This window comes from Apodemus sylvaticus, chromosome 13 (genome assembly GCF_947179515.1).
Source record: "Apodemus sylvaticus chromosome 13, mApoSyl1.1, whole genome shotgun sequence".
Taxonomy (NCBI): domain Eukaryota; kingdom Metazoa; phylum Chordata; class Mammalia; order Rodentia; family Muridae; genus Apodemus; species Apodemus sylvaticus.
The window spans coordinates 57773803-57787149 of NC_067484.1; positions in this window are offsets into that span (position 1 = coordinate 57773803).

Consider the following 13347-nt stretch of genomic DNA (forward strand, 5'->3'; position numbering starts at 1 on the left):
CAGCTCTATGTCTTCTCTCTACCACCCTGTCTTCCCTCTTCTTCACTGCGTGGTTTCCTTCCCACCACTCCCAATGTCCTCTACTGTTAATAGAGCAGGCCATGACTGGTCTTGCAGCCATGCACAGGCAGGAGAAGCAAGGTTGGGGGACTGGGTCCCACAGCCAAGCGGTCCACACTGGCTTCCACTGATGTGTGCTACATGTCAGGTTCTTCCCTCTAGCAGATTAAAAATTTAAATAAACATTAACCATAATAGTAAATAACCCTTAGCTTTCAAGTGAAGTCTGGCCAACCTCTTTTAGAACGAAGTGTTTCCTCTCATGCCTAGTCCACACTCCTGCTTAGGACTTCTAGACCCACCCTCGGGTGTATCCTAATCCGGAAGTGATCCTGAGTCTCCCTTTGGCTTTTACAGCTGTCCTCGAAAATCCGGGTCCAGGTGGGATGCTTCCTCCGGCTTTTAAAGCTCCGGCTTTTCTAGCCCCGGCTCCCAAGGGTCCTCACGATGGTCTGGACTCTTTGGCTTAGCTGCCTTTCAGTTGTTTCTGCACTCTTTAGGACGCTAAGTTTGCAGAACAACTCCCTCCCTACCCAGTGGGTGCTACTTGTCTTCGACTCTATACTTTTAAAATTAACAGTCAGTTAAACGATAAAGAATCTGAACCTCACCTATTCTGTGTTCCCACACCCTTAACTCATTTGCTCCTATATCTTGTGTGCTCAAGTTGATGTTAACAAGCCCAAATCTGCCTAGACAAACTCATTTTCTGTCACCACAATTTTATCCATTGCTGCCAGCTTTCTTACTCTGATCCTAGCATCTTTACTAACCAAGGCAATATACTTTCTTCTACCTATGCAACCTGTCAAAGCTACTTAAGATTTCCATTCCTGTTCTCTCTTAACTATTGCTCTCCTCTCTTGTTCTCCATCTTGTCAGAAGTTTGTTATTAGATTTAAGACAGACAGAATTCCCAAAGGCCTGACAGCTTCTCCCAGGAGGTCTCAGAAGAAAGATGGACACCGCCACAGGATGCTGCCTGAAAGAGTGCAGTGGACAAAACTGGATACCTTGAGTCAAATGACTTAGCTAAACAAAAGTAAGCCATTTCTCATGTCATGGGTATCCATTCCACAGAAAAAGCTTTGCATCTTCTGTGCTTGAAAGCCAGACTGACAGCCAAAGCCGCCATGGAGACCAGAGACCACAAAGAACTGCTGGCTACTGGAATCTGTCATTCTTTAATAATACAACTGCTAAGTTATTGTTTATTGCTCAGACTTCTGACTACATTGACAGCGAGACAGTTATCTCCTTACCTAAACTCTGTTTCCATTAAATGCTTCATATTTCCCCTGTTGCTCTGCCACTGTCCCAACCTTCAATTCTATTCCTTCAGATCCACAAAGGCTCATCTTAAAGACTGTTCATGTGGTTAACTCATGTTGTTATCTCTTTAATAAACTTGTTAGCTACAGGAAACCTACCCAGATCTACTGCTCATGGACCTAGTAGGCTCCATCCAGATAAGTACATCTGCCCAAGTTCCCACTTTACTACCTTTCCAAAGGGTGGGATTCCTCTGGGTTTTAATTGTACATCTTAAGAAAATTTTCCTTTCTCCCAAATGTACTTAGTCTTATTCCCTAACTATACTAATGTCTTCCAACATCTTGTTAAGTCCAGGCCCTTGCCATATCCAGGATAGCTCCAGAGAAGCAACCTTCAGATGCTCCAATCTCCTCTCAGCTTCTCCAAATGCAGACAGCTTCTAATGGACCTGTTCTCCTGACCTATTTTCAAATGGCTCTACAAACCATGGACAGCAAAGAAGCAGCCTGTCCTCCTGAGACTAGACAATCAACCCCCCATACCCCCATCTCTAGGTTCCCCAGAGACACGCCGCCCCAATGTCAGGATAAAGCAGCTAGATCTCAACAACGACACTATTCCTGCTTTGCTGTATTCGCCGTCACTTCTTTTCTTTTTGTTTTTCTTTTATTAATTAAACAAACTTTGGGGTATGTTGGGGTTTTGTCTAAGCTCCACCCCACACCTACCTGGCAATAGCCAGGTATTCCCTGCCCCAGAGATCTGGCCCACTATAAGAGGGGCTACTTGCTCCTCCTCCTCTCTCTTTGCTCTCTGCTCTCCCACACTCTCTCACCTCTCTGCCCCTGGGGCTCTTACCCCCTCCACGTGGTCATGGCCGGCCTCCACTCACTCTCTCTCTCTCTCTCTCTCTCTCTCTCTCTCTCTCTCTCTCTCTCTCTCTCTTTCTCTCTCTCTCTCCCTCTCTCTCTCTTCCTCTCTCTCTCTCTACCACTAACTCCCATCCCCTATTCTGAATTAACTCTATTCTATACCATGTATGTGTGTGTGGTCCCTCATGGGCAGAGGTGCCCAGGCAAGGTCCCGCCTGGACACCTTCCCCCACGCTACCTAGCCACACTCACCTAACCCCCTATACTCCCTCCTTTTAAGCCCCTTCATCCTGGTGACGAAAGTCCTTCAGACTGTACTAGGAGACATCCAGAAATATACATTCTTATTTCTCACTGCTTCTGTGGTCCTGTCGGTTTGTCATCACCCTGGACCTGTGCCTTCCTGGACCAAAGAATCCTGGTTATCTTGTGGCAGACTTTGGTCTATAACATACATGAAAACCCTGCAAACAAAATCTGCCTATATGATATCATTTTAAGTCACTGGTCTACAGCCCAGAGTTACTTACTTTTCTCTCTTGAAAATAATAAATTCTTTCAGAACAGCATCAAGACCCACTTGAAGAAGGCATGTCTTCAAGGGGAACATGACAAAGAAACAGAGGCACACTTACTTGACACATGGGGACCTCAAATGTCCCATACATCATAGAGCATTCAGTGAGCACCATGTATAGAGGAATACCTGTTTCCAGATGCACAACGTGTCCGACATATATATATATATATATATATATATATATATATATATATATATATAAACCTTGGCCAAATTAATTGGCAAAGGGAGTGGCACGACTAGAAATTGTGGCGCTTTTGCAGTAGGTATGTCAATGTGGGGGTGTGCTGTAAGACCCTCATCCTAGCTGCCCAGAAGTGCATATTCTGATAGCAGCCTTCAAAAGAAGATGTAGAACTCTCAGTTCCTCCAGCCCCATGCCTGCCTGGGTGCTGCCATGTTCTCGCCTTGATGATAATGGACTGAACCTCTGAACCTGTAAGCAAGGCCCAATAAAATGTTGTCCTTATAAGCATTGCCCTGGTCATGGTGTCTGTTCACAGCACTAAACGCCTAACTAAGACAGTTCTCAACCCTGGATAATTGAGCTATCAGAATTAAGTACAATGTTTTTGGAACTCTAGAATATAGACATACATATTGTGTGTCTGTGTGTGTGTGTATGTGTGTGTGTGTGTGTGTGTGTGGTGTGTGTGTGTGTGTGTGTGTGTGTGTTTGTGTATGTGTGTGTATGTAATCACGCATAACTTCCATGAGTAGGTGCAGATAAATTGCAATTTCACTGCTAATACTGTAGAGGTTATTCCACCCATTGTGTCTCTGAGAGGAATCCTGCACATGTACCTTCAGAAACATGTACCACACCTTGCAGATGGGAAATTGTGACAATATCTTTTAAATCCTGGGAAACTGGCTTCTGCTTGCTGCTTGTTGCTGTATCACAGGGGTGAAGACAAATAACCTAATGGCCTCTGTTGCTGTGCCTCCCTTATTATTATATGCCCCCAGCATCATGCAGGGTCAAGCTTCTAAGATGCCCTGCCTTAGCAGCTCTGAAATGAACTGCCCTTCCCTTAGCTTGGTTGGGAGCCTATCTACCTGAGAGGAGTCACTTTTCCTCATTTCCTACTCCTTTTTTTTGCCAGGAGCCTCTTTTTTTGTGAAGAGTTTTGGACTCCAAAATCACTTCTTCCACTTCAAAGTGGGATCACAATTGAGCCTGCCTTTCTGTAAGCAGGAAAGCAGGGCTCAGTCCTCAGATCCCTGTATCATTCCTAAGACATAGAAGCTTAACACAGAGAGTAATGAATAGTCTTGATGGGGTAGCACAAGAATAATAACAGGTTCTCCTTTCTCTCTCTCTCTCTCTCTCTGTCTCTCTTTCTCTCTCTCTCTCTCTCTCTCTCTCTCTCTCTCTCTCTCTCTCTCTCCTTCTCTCTCTCAGAATTTATAGCATTTAATGGCAGCATTTATTGTTACATTCTTTGATAGTATAGTTTAGTTAATTTTACAAATATCTAACTATATCTATGTGTGCAATGAAGCAGACCACATTGAAACAATATTGCTAAGGTTTGAAATTCTGGGTTTCTCAGTAGACCAGAATCATGGCCATTGCTTTGTCACCATCCAAGTTCCACAACCAGGTTTCAGTATCAGGATTTCTGAATGTGAGGCCAAGAATTTGAAACCTGATAAATTCTGCAAAGAGTAAGATTTACAGAAAGGGCCAAGATCTATAAGGTGGATATTCTCTTAGGGTGTGAGGAGCAGCTAAAAGAAGGAAGGTGGTATCTGTGGCAGGTGGCACCCAGGGTCCCCCATAGTCACCTCACTTTCCTCTTACTCACTAGAGTAGACACTGACATACTTGAATGCCACAACACTGTTCCAACTTCCACAAGGCTTTCATCTGACACATTAACAATGCACCTTTTCCAGCTGTTCATTGAAACAGCCAGTTGCCCATGTCTCCAGGACAAGTACCTCGCTTGGACGTGAAGAGAAACCCCCGATTTATCTCTATACGCCTCTGCAGAGCACATTGCTCTTGCCAATATTCCTATATCCTGTAGTATAATTTAAATACCAAGGAAAGAAAAAGAGAGAGGAGCTTCAGTAGGGCTCCAACATAACACTTACCCAGCAATATTCCATGAGACACAATACCCCTTGATTGGGTACTGAACCAACGGAAATTATTTCTCTGTCACTATTAGGTTTTTTTTAAACTTTTATTAATTTATTCATGTTATTATTAATTTTACTATTAGTCTGGAAAACTATGGATCAGTACAATAAAACTAACAAAAGAGGAGGAATGATCCTGGAGTTTTACCATTAACCAAACCATAGATTTCAATGGACATTAAAGAGTACCTCTTTGCAATAAGGAAACTTCTTTTTCTATGAGAATATTTCTGAAAATGACTATTAGGAACACTAGAACCACTTATAGAAAAATGTGTGGCTAAAGACTAGAAGTTCATATGTTGACATCCTGCTTAGTGATTTGCCAATCATGTGACTTAGGGTTTTCAACTTACCCTACATATGCCTCCATTTTCTTCTCTGTAAAGCTAGCATCAGGGTGTTATTTTACTGGTGTACTCATCAAGTGCGACCCAGGGTGGACTTGTGCACCGAGTAATGGGAAAAGAGTGTGGGAACGTTTTGGACTTGTAAGGCTTGACTCACTGTTGAACAAAGCCTAGAATGAGCCTCTTCTGCAGGACTGTGTCCCAGTTCATTTCACTCATGTAAGGGAAATTCTGAATGTCAGTCAAGTGAAAAAAAGCTTTGGTCTGGCTTAGGTTCAAGCAGCTGCCAATGATATACAAGCATTTTTATTCCTAGGAAGGCCAGACAGGTGGACCAAGTACGCAGATACCCACTAAGTGTTCTAAACTGAGTGTCCAATGGAAGTCTAACGCTCTGATCCAAATAAAGTATATAGTGGAGAATTCTATGCTAGAATAAATGCTTAAACAACCACAAAATTTTCTAAAATAATTAGTGTCATCTATAACTCCCAAGGATCAACCTTGGCTTAAAGAGGGGTTCTAAGAGAAGGGGTGTGTGTCAACAGTTGAAAACAATCTCAAATCAGCTGTCCAAGCTGATGACCTGTTTGGCTCAAGGCAGCTGGGAGACTGATTTTTTTTTTTAAATATGCTCAGTTTGGAGATTACCAAGCAGCCTTTTCTCTCTAGATAGCTGTTGTTGTTATTGTTGTTGTTGTTTTTATTTTGGTTTTTTGAACTACGGTTTGACTTATAACCCTAGTTGTTCTGGAAATGACTGTAGAGCAGGCTGGCCTCAAACTCTGAAATCCACCTGCCTGTGCCTCCCAAGTTCTGGGATTAAAGATTTGTGCCAGGACTGCCTGGCTAGCTTTATTCATCTAACACTTCACACTGTTGTTCATCACCAAAGCAAGTCAGGGCTGGAAGTCAAGCAGGTCAGGAAGCAAGAGCTAATGTAGAGTTCTTGGAGGGATGTGACTTACTAGATTGTTCTCCTGACTTGTTCAGCTTGCTTTCTTATAGAGTCCAAGACTACCAGCCCAGGGACAGCACCACCAACAATTGGCCCTCCCACCATTGATGACTAATTGAGAAAATGCCTTACAGCTGATGAGCAACCATACTAATATTATCTCATGGAGACATTTCCTCAACTGAGACTCCTTTCTCTGTGATAACTCCAGCCTCTATGAAGTTGACCAACAAATCTGACAATACAACTCCATTATTGTTTTAGTTTTTTGTTAACTTATTCACTTTACACACTGGTCACTGCCCGCCTGCTCGTCACACCCTCTCACAATAGTTCCGTAGAGTGATAGGGACACAAACCCACCCACCAAACTCTAGACACAAAATGTATCCTGTCCACAAGAAATGTAGGGATGGAGGATGGAGCAGAGACTGAGGGAAAGGACAACAAATACCCAGCCCAACTGAAGACCCATCCCACCGGCAAGCACCAATCTCCAACACTATTAATGATACCCAGGTATGCTTAAGACAGAAGACTAACATGGCTGTCCTCTGAGGCACTCCACCCAGCAGCTGACACAAATAGATGCAGATACATCCACAATTATATAAAAATATGTATCAGCAGGATGCAGAGAATAGTGGTGTTAACACTTACAGAACACTTAGCATGCAACAGGTATCGGTGAAGCACCTTATATATGCATTATTCGTTTAGTCAAATGGCAAACTTAGATGGAAAATTATGTCAGAATATGTTCCCTATTTACTTAACACCCATTTTTAAGAAAAGAAAGCCTAGGTTTCAGAAAGCTAGCAATTTGTTCCAAGTCCTGGAGTCAACTAAGCAGGAAGGACCAGGAATGAGGCAGGGAGACCAAGCTGTGTCTGAGTCACACATTTTTCCCTCTGTCTTCAGTTGACCATATGGTGCATGAACCTGAGTCTAACCTGACAGAGGCCTATGAAAAGTGGCATAAGTGGGCTAATGCTAACAGCTGCTGCAACTATGCTTTGCATAGCGTGATGTGGACATCACACACTGGAATGACAGTGTCTAGCAGGAAGTGCAGAACCTCAGCAAAGCAAAAGGTGAGCCAAAGCAAGTTTACCAGCCTTGTCTCTCTGCTGCCTTGTCTGCACCTCCCACAACTTCCCATGCATGTGCGTCATTACTCTTGATTGGAGTCTGATAACTAAAACATGAGAGATGCCTGAGGGGCTTTTACCTTGTTCCAGGCACTTTCTTTTTATGAAACTTTACTTTTTGTAGGATCTTCATGAGATAAATAGTCACTATGCAGATGAAAAACGCAGGAAGGAATCCAGCGGGCCCCTGCGGGAGCCTTCAGGTGTCTGCTTCAAGTGTGCTCTGGTGAACGCAGCAGGCCCTAGCAGGAGCTTTCAGGGGTCTGCCTTGGGATCTGAACAGCCTGGGCCACAGCACTCTGTCTCCAGGAAGTGCGGGAGACCTGGTGTGCACCCGGAGGCAGCCTAGGAGCACACAGCTTGCTCAGGTGGCAAGGAGCTTACATTCCAGTCCTGAGGCCTCTGGCGGGAGCCCTCAGATCGCTCTGCTTCCAGATCCAGATCAGCCTGGGTGGCAACACCACATCTCTAGGTCCTGCAAGAGGCAATAGGAGCTTCTGGGAGGGCAGCTGGGAGTAGTCAATGTGCTCTGGTGAATCCAGCGGGCCCTCAGCAGGAGCCTTCAGGTGTCTGCTTCGGGATCTGAACAGTCTGGGCAACAGCACCCTGTCTCCAGGCAGTGCAGGAGGTAAGCTGTGCACCAGAGGCCACCTGGGAAGAAGCAGCAGCTTGCACTGATGAGTCCAGCATTGACAAGACCAACTAACACCAGTGAGAACTAGATGGCAAAAGGCAAACGCAGGAATGTCACTAACAGAAATCAAGGCAAATGGGAACATCTGAACCCAATTCTCCTTTAAAAGCATGTCCTGGATACCCCATCACACCAGTAAAACAAGACTTAGATTTAAAATCACTGGTCATGATGCTGGTAAAGGAACACATGAAGGACATGCTTAAAGAAATTCAAGAGAAAATGGATCAAAAGTTAGAAGCCCTTGCAAGGGAAACACAAAAATCCTTGAAAGAAATTCAGGAGAATACAAAAGCCAATAAGGAGGAAATGCAAAAAACACTTAATGAAATGCAGGAGAACTTTGGTCAACAGGCACGCCAAGGTCATGAAAGAGGAAACACAAAAATCTCTTAAAGAATTACAGGAAAGCACAAACAAGCAAGTGAAGGAGCTAAGCAAAACCATCCAGGATCTAAAATCAGAAGTAGAAACAACTAAGAAAACTCAAAGGGAGACAACTGTGGAGATAGAAAGCCTTGGGAAGAACTCAGGGGACATAGATGCAAATATCAACAACAGAAACAAGAGATAGAAGAAAAAATCTCAGATGCTGAAGATACCATAGAAACCATGGACTCAACAGTTAAAGAAAATGCAAAATGCAAAAAGCTTGTAACCCAAAATATCCAGGAAATCCAGGATAAATTGAGAAGACCAAACCTAAGGATTATAGGTATAGATGAGAGTGAAGATTTACAACTTAAAGGGCCAGCAAATATCTTCAATAAAATTATGGAAGAAAACTTCCCTAACTTAAAGAGAGAGATGCCCATGAATATACAAGAAGCCTACAGAATGCCAAACAGACTGGAGCAGAACAGAAATACTTCCTGTCACATAATAATCAAAACACCAAGTGTACTAAACAAAGAAAGAATATTAAAGGCAGTAAGAGAAAAAGGCCAAGTAACATATAAAGGAAGACCTATCAGATTCACAGCAGACTTTTCACCTGAGACTATGAAGGCGAGAAGATCCTGGGGAGATCTCATGCAGACTCTAAGAGAACACAAATGCCAGCCAAAACTATGATATCCAGCAAAACTCTCAATCACCATAGATGGAGAAACTAAGATATTCCATGACAAAACCAAGTTTACCCAATATCTATCCACAAACCCAGCCCTACAAAGGATAATGGGAGGAAAACAGCAATACAAGGAGGGAAACTTCACCCTGGAAAAAGCAAGATAGTAACCTTTCATCAACCCAAAACAAGTAAACCAATCAAATGTAAAAACATAACGTCTTAAATGACAGGAAGTAACAATGACTATTCCTTAATATCTCTTAACATCAATGGACTCAATGCCCCAATAAAAAGACATAGACTAACCGGGCGGTGGTGGCCCACGCCTGTAATCCTAGCACTCTGGGAGGCAGAGGCAGGTGGATCTATGAGTTCAAGGCCAGCCTGGTCGATCGAGTGAGTTCCAGGACAGCCAGAGCTACACAGAGAAACCCTGTCTCGAAAAAACCAAATCCAAAAAACAAGAAGACATAGACTAACCGACTGGATACGTAAAAAGGTCCCTGCATTTTGCTGCGTACAAGAAACACACCTCAGGGTCAAAGACAAACACTACCTTAGAGTAAAATGCTGGAAGACAATTTTACAAGCAAATGGTCTCAGGAAACAAGCTGGAGTAGCCATTTTAATATAAGATAAAATTGACTTTCAACCCAAAGTCATCAAAAGAGACTCTGAGGGACACTTCTTGCTGGTCAACGGAAAAACACAAGAAGAAGAACTCTCAATCCTGAACATCTATGTTCCAAATGCAAGGGCACCCTCATTCATAAAAGACAGTTTATTAAAGCTCAAAGCACACATTGCACCTAACACAATAATTATGGGTGACTTCAACACTACACTTTCCTCAATGGACCGATCAGGAAATCAGAAACTAAACAGGGACACAATGAAACTAATTGAAGCTTTGGACCAATTAATTTTAACAGAAATATATATATATATATATATATATATATATATATATATATATATATATATATATATATATATATATATATAAAACAATCTATCCTAAAGCAGAGGAATATACCTTTTTCTCAGCACCTCATGGTACGTTCTCCAAAATCGACCATATAATTGGTCACAACACAGACCTCAACAAATATAAGATCAAACTAATCCCATGCCTCCTATCAGATCACTATGTAGTAAAAGTGGTCTTCAATAGCAACAAAAACAACAGAAAACCCACATACACGGGGAAACTGAACAATATCCTACTCAATGATACCTTGGTCAAGGAAGAAATAAAGAAAGAAATTTTTAGAACTTAATGAAAATGAAGACACAACATACCCAAATCTATGGGACACAATGAAAGCCGTGCTAAGAGGAAAACTCATAGCCCTGAGGGCCTCCAAAAGGAAAATGGAGAAAGCATACTCTAACAGCTTAATGACACACCTGAAAGCCTTGGAGCAAAAAGAAGCAATTTCACCCAGAAAGAGTAGAAGGCAGGAAATCATCAAACTCAGGGCCGAAAATAATAAGTAGAAACAAAGAGAGACATACAAAGAATCAACAAAACCAGGAGCTGGTTCTTTGAGAAAATCAGCAAGATAGATAAACACTTAGCCAGACTAACCAAACGACATAGAGACAGTATCCAGATTAACAAACTTATAAATGAAAAGCGAGATATAACAACAGAAACTGAGGAAATTCATAAAATCATTAGATCCTACTACAAAAGCCTATACTCAACACAACTGGAGAATCTGGAGGAAATGGACAGTTTCCTAGACAGATATCTGACACCAAAATTAAATCAGGATCAAATAGATCAACTAAACAGTCCCATAACACCTGAAGAAATAAAAAGGGTCATAGAAAGTCTCCCAAACAAAAAAAGCACGGGACCAGATGGCTTCAGTGCAGAGTTCTATCAGACCTTCATAGAAGACCTAACACCAATACTCTTCAAACTATTCCACAAAATAGAAACAGAAGGAACTCTACACAACTCGTTCTATGAAGCCACGATTACGCTGATTCCAAAACCACACAAAGGTCCAACAAAGAAAGAGAACTTCAGGCTAATTTCTCTTATGAATATTGATGCAAAAATACTTAATACAATTCTTGCAAACCGAATCCAAGAACACATCAAAACGATCATCCACCCCGATCAAGTAGGCTTCATCCCAGGGATGCAGGGATGGTTCAATATAAGGAAATCCAACAATGCAATCCACTACATAAACAAACTCAAAGAAAAATATCATATGATCATCTCATTAGATGCAGAAAAAGCATTTGACAAAATCCAGCATCCTTTCATGCTAAAAGTCTTGGAAAGACCAGGAATTCAAGGCCATTACCTAAACATCGTTAAAGCAATATACAGCAAACCGGTAGCCAACATCAAATTAAATGGAGAGAAACTTGAAGCAGTCCCACTAAAATCAGGGACTAGACAAGGCTGTCCTCTCTCCATATCTTTTCAATATAGTACTTGAAGTTCTAGCTAGAGCAATTAGACAATATAAGGAGGTCAACCGGATACAAATTGGAAAGGAAGAAGTCAAATTATCCCTATTTGCAGATGACATGATAGTCTACTTAAGTGACCCGAAAACCTCCACCAGAGAGCTCCTACAGCTGATACACAACTTCAGCAAAGTGGCTGGTTATAAAATCAACTCAAGCAAATCAGTTGCCTTCCTATATTCAAAGGATAAGCAGGCTGAGAAAGAAGTTAGGGAAATGACATGCTTCAAAATAGCCACAAACAATAAAAAGTATCTTGGTGTGACTCTAAACAAACAAGTGAAAGATCTATATGACAAGAACTTCAAGTCTCTGAAGAAGGAATTTGAAAAAGACCTCAGAAAATGGAAAATTTTCCATGTTCATGGATTGTCAGGATTAATATAGTTAAAATGGCCATCTTGCCAAAAGCGATCTACAGATTCAATGCAATCCCCGACAAAATCCCAACTCAGTTCTTCACAGAGTTAAAAAAAAGCAATTCTCAAATTCATGTGGAATAACAAGAAACCCAGGATAGCTAAAACTATTCTCAACAGCAAAAGAAATTCTGGGGGAATCAGTATCCCTGACTTCAAGCAATACTACAGAGCAATAGGGTTAAAAACTGCATGGTATTGGCCCAGTGACCGACAATTGGACCATTGGAATAGATTGAAGATCCAGAAATAAATCCAAACACCTATGGTCACTTGATCTTCGACAAAGGAGCCAAAAACATCCAGTGGAAAAAAGATAGCCTTTTCAACAAATGGTGCTGGTTCAATTGGAGGTCAGCATGCAGAAGAATGTGAATTGATCCATTCTTACCTCCATGTACTAAACTTCACTTTAAGTGGATCAAGGACCTCCATGTGAAACCAGACACACTGAAACTAATAGAAAAGAAACTGGGGAAGACCCTTGAGGACATGGGCACAGGGGAAAAGTTCCTGAACAGATCACCAATAGCTTATGCTTTAAGATCAAGAATTGACAAATGGGACCTCATAAAATTACAAATTTCTGTAAGGCAAAGGACACTGTTAAAAGGACAAAACGGCAACCATCAAATTGGGAAAGGATATTCACCAACCCCACATCTGATAGAGGGCTAATATCCAATATATACAAAGAACTCAAGAAGTTAGACCCCAGGGAACCAAATAACCCTATTAAAATGGGGTACAGATCTATACAAAGAATTTTCACCTGAAGAAATTCGAATGGCCGAGAGGAACCTTAAGAAGTGCTCAACATCATTAGTCATTAGGGAAATGCAGATCAAAACAACCCTGAGATTTCACCTTACACCAGTCAGAATGGCTAAGGTCAAAAGCTCAGGAGACAGCAGGGGAGTCAACAGTGTTGTCGAGGATGTGGAGAAAGAGGAACACTCCTCCACTGCTGGTAGGGCTGCAAGATGGTTCAACCACTGTGGAAATCAGTCTGGAGGTTCCTCAGAAAACTGGACATGAAACTTCCAGAGGACCCTGCTATACCTCTCCTGGGCATATACCCAAATGATTGCCCAGCATGCAATAAAGACACATGCTCCATTATGTTCATAGCAGCCTTATTTATAATAGCCAGAAGCTGGAAAGAACCCAGATACCCCTCAAAGAAGGAATGGATACAGACAATGTGGAATATTTACACAATAGAATACTACTCAGCAATTAGAAAAAATGAATTCACAAATTTTTTAG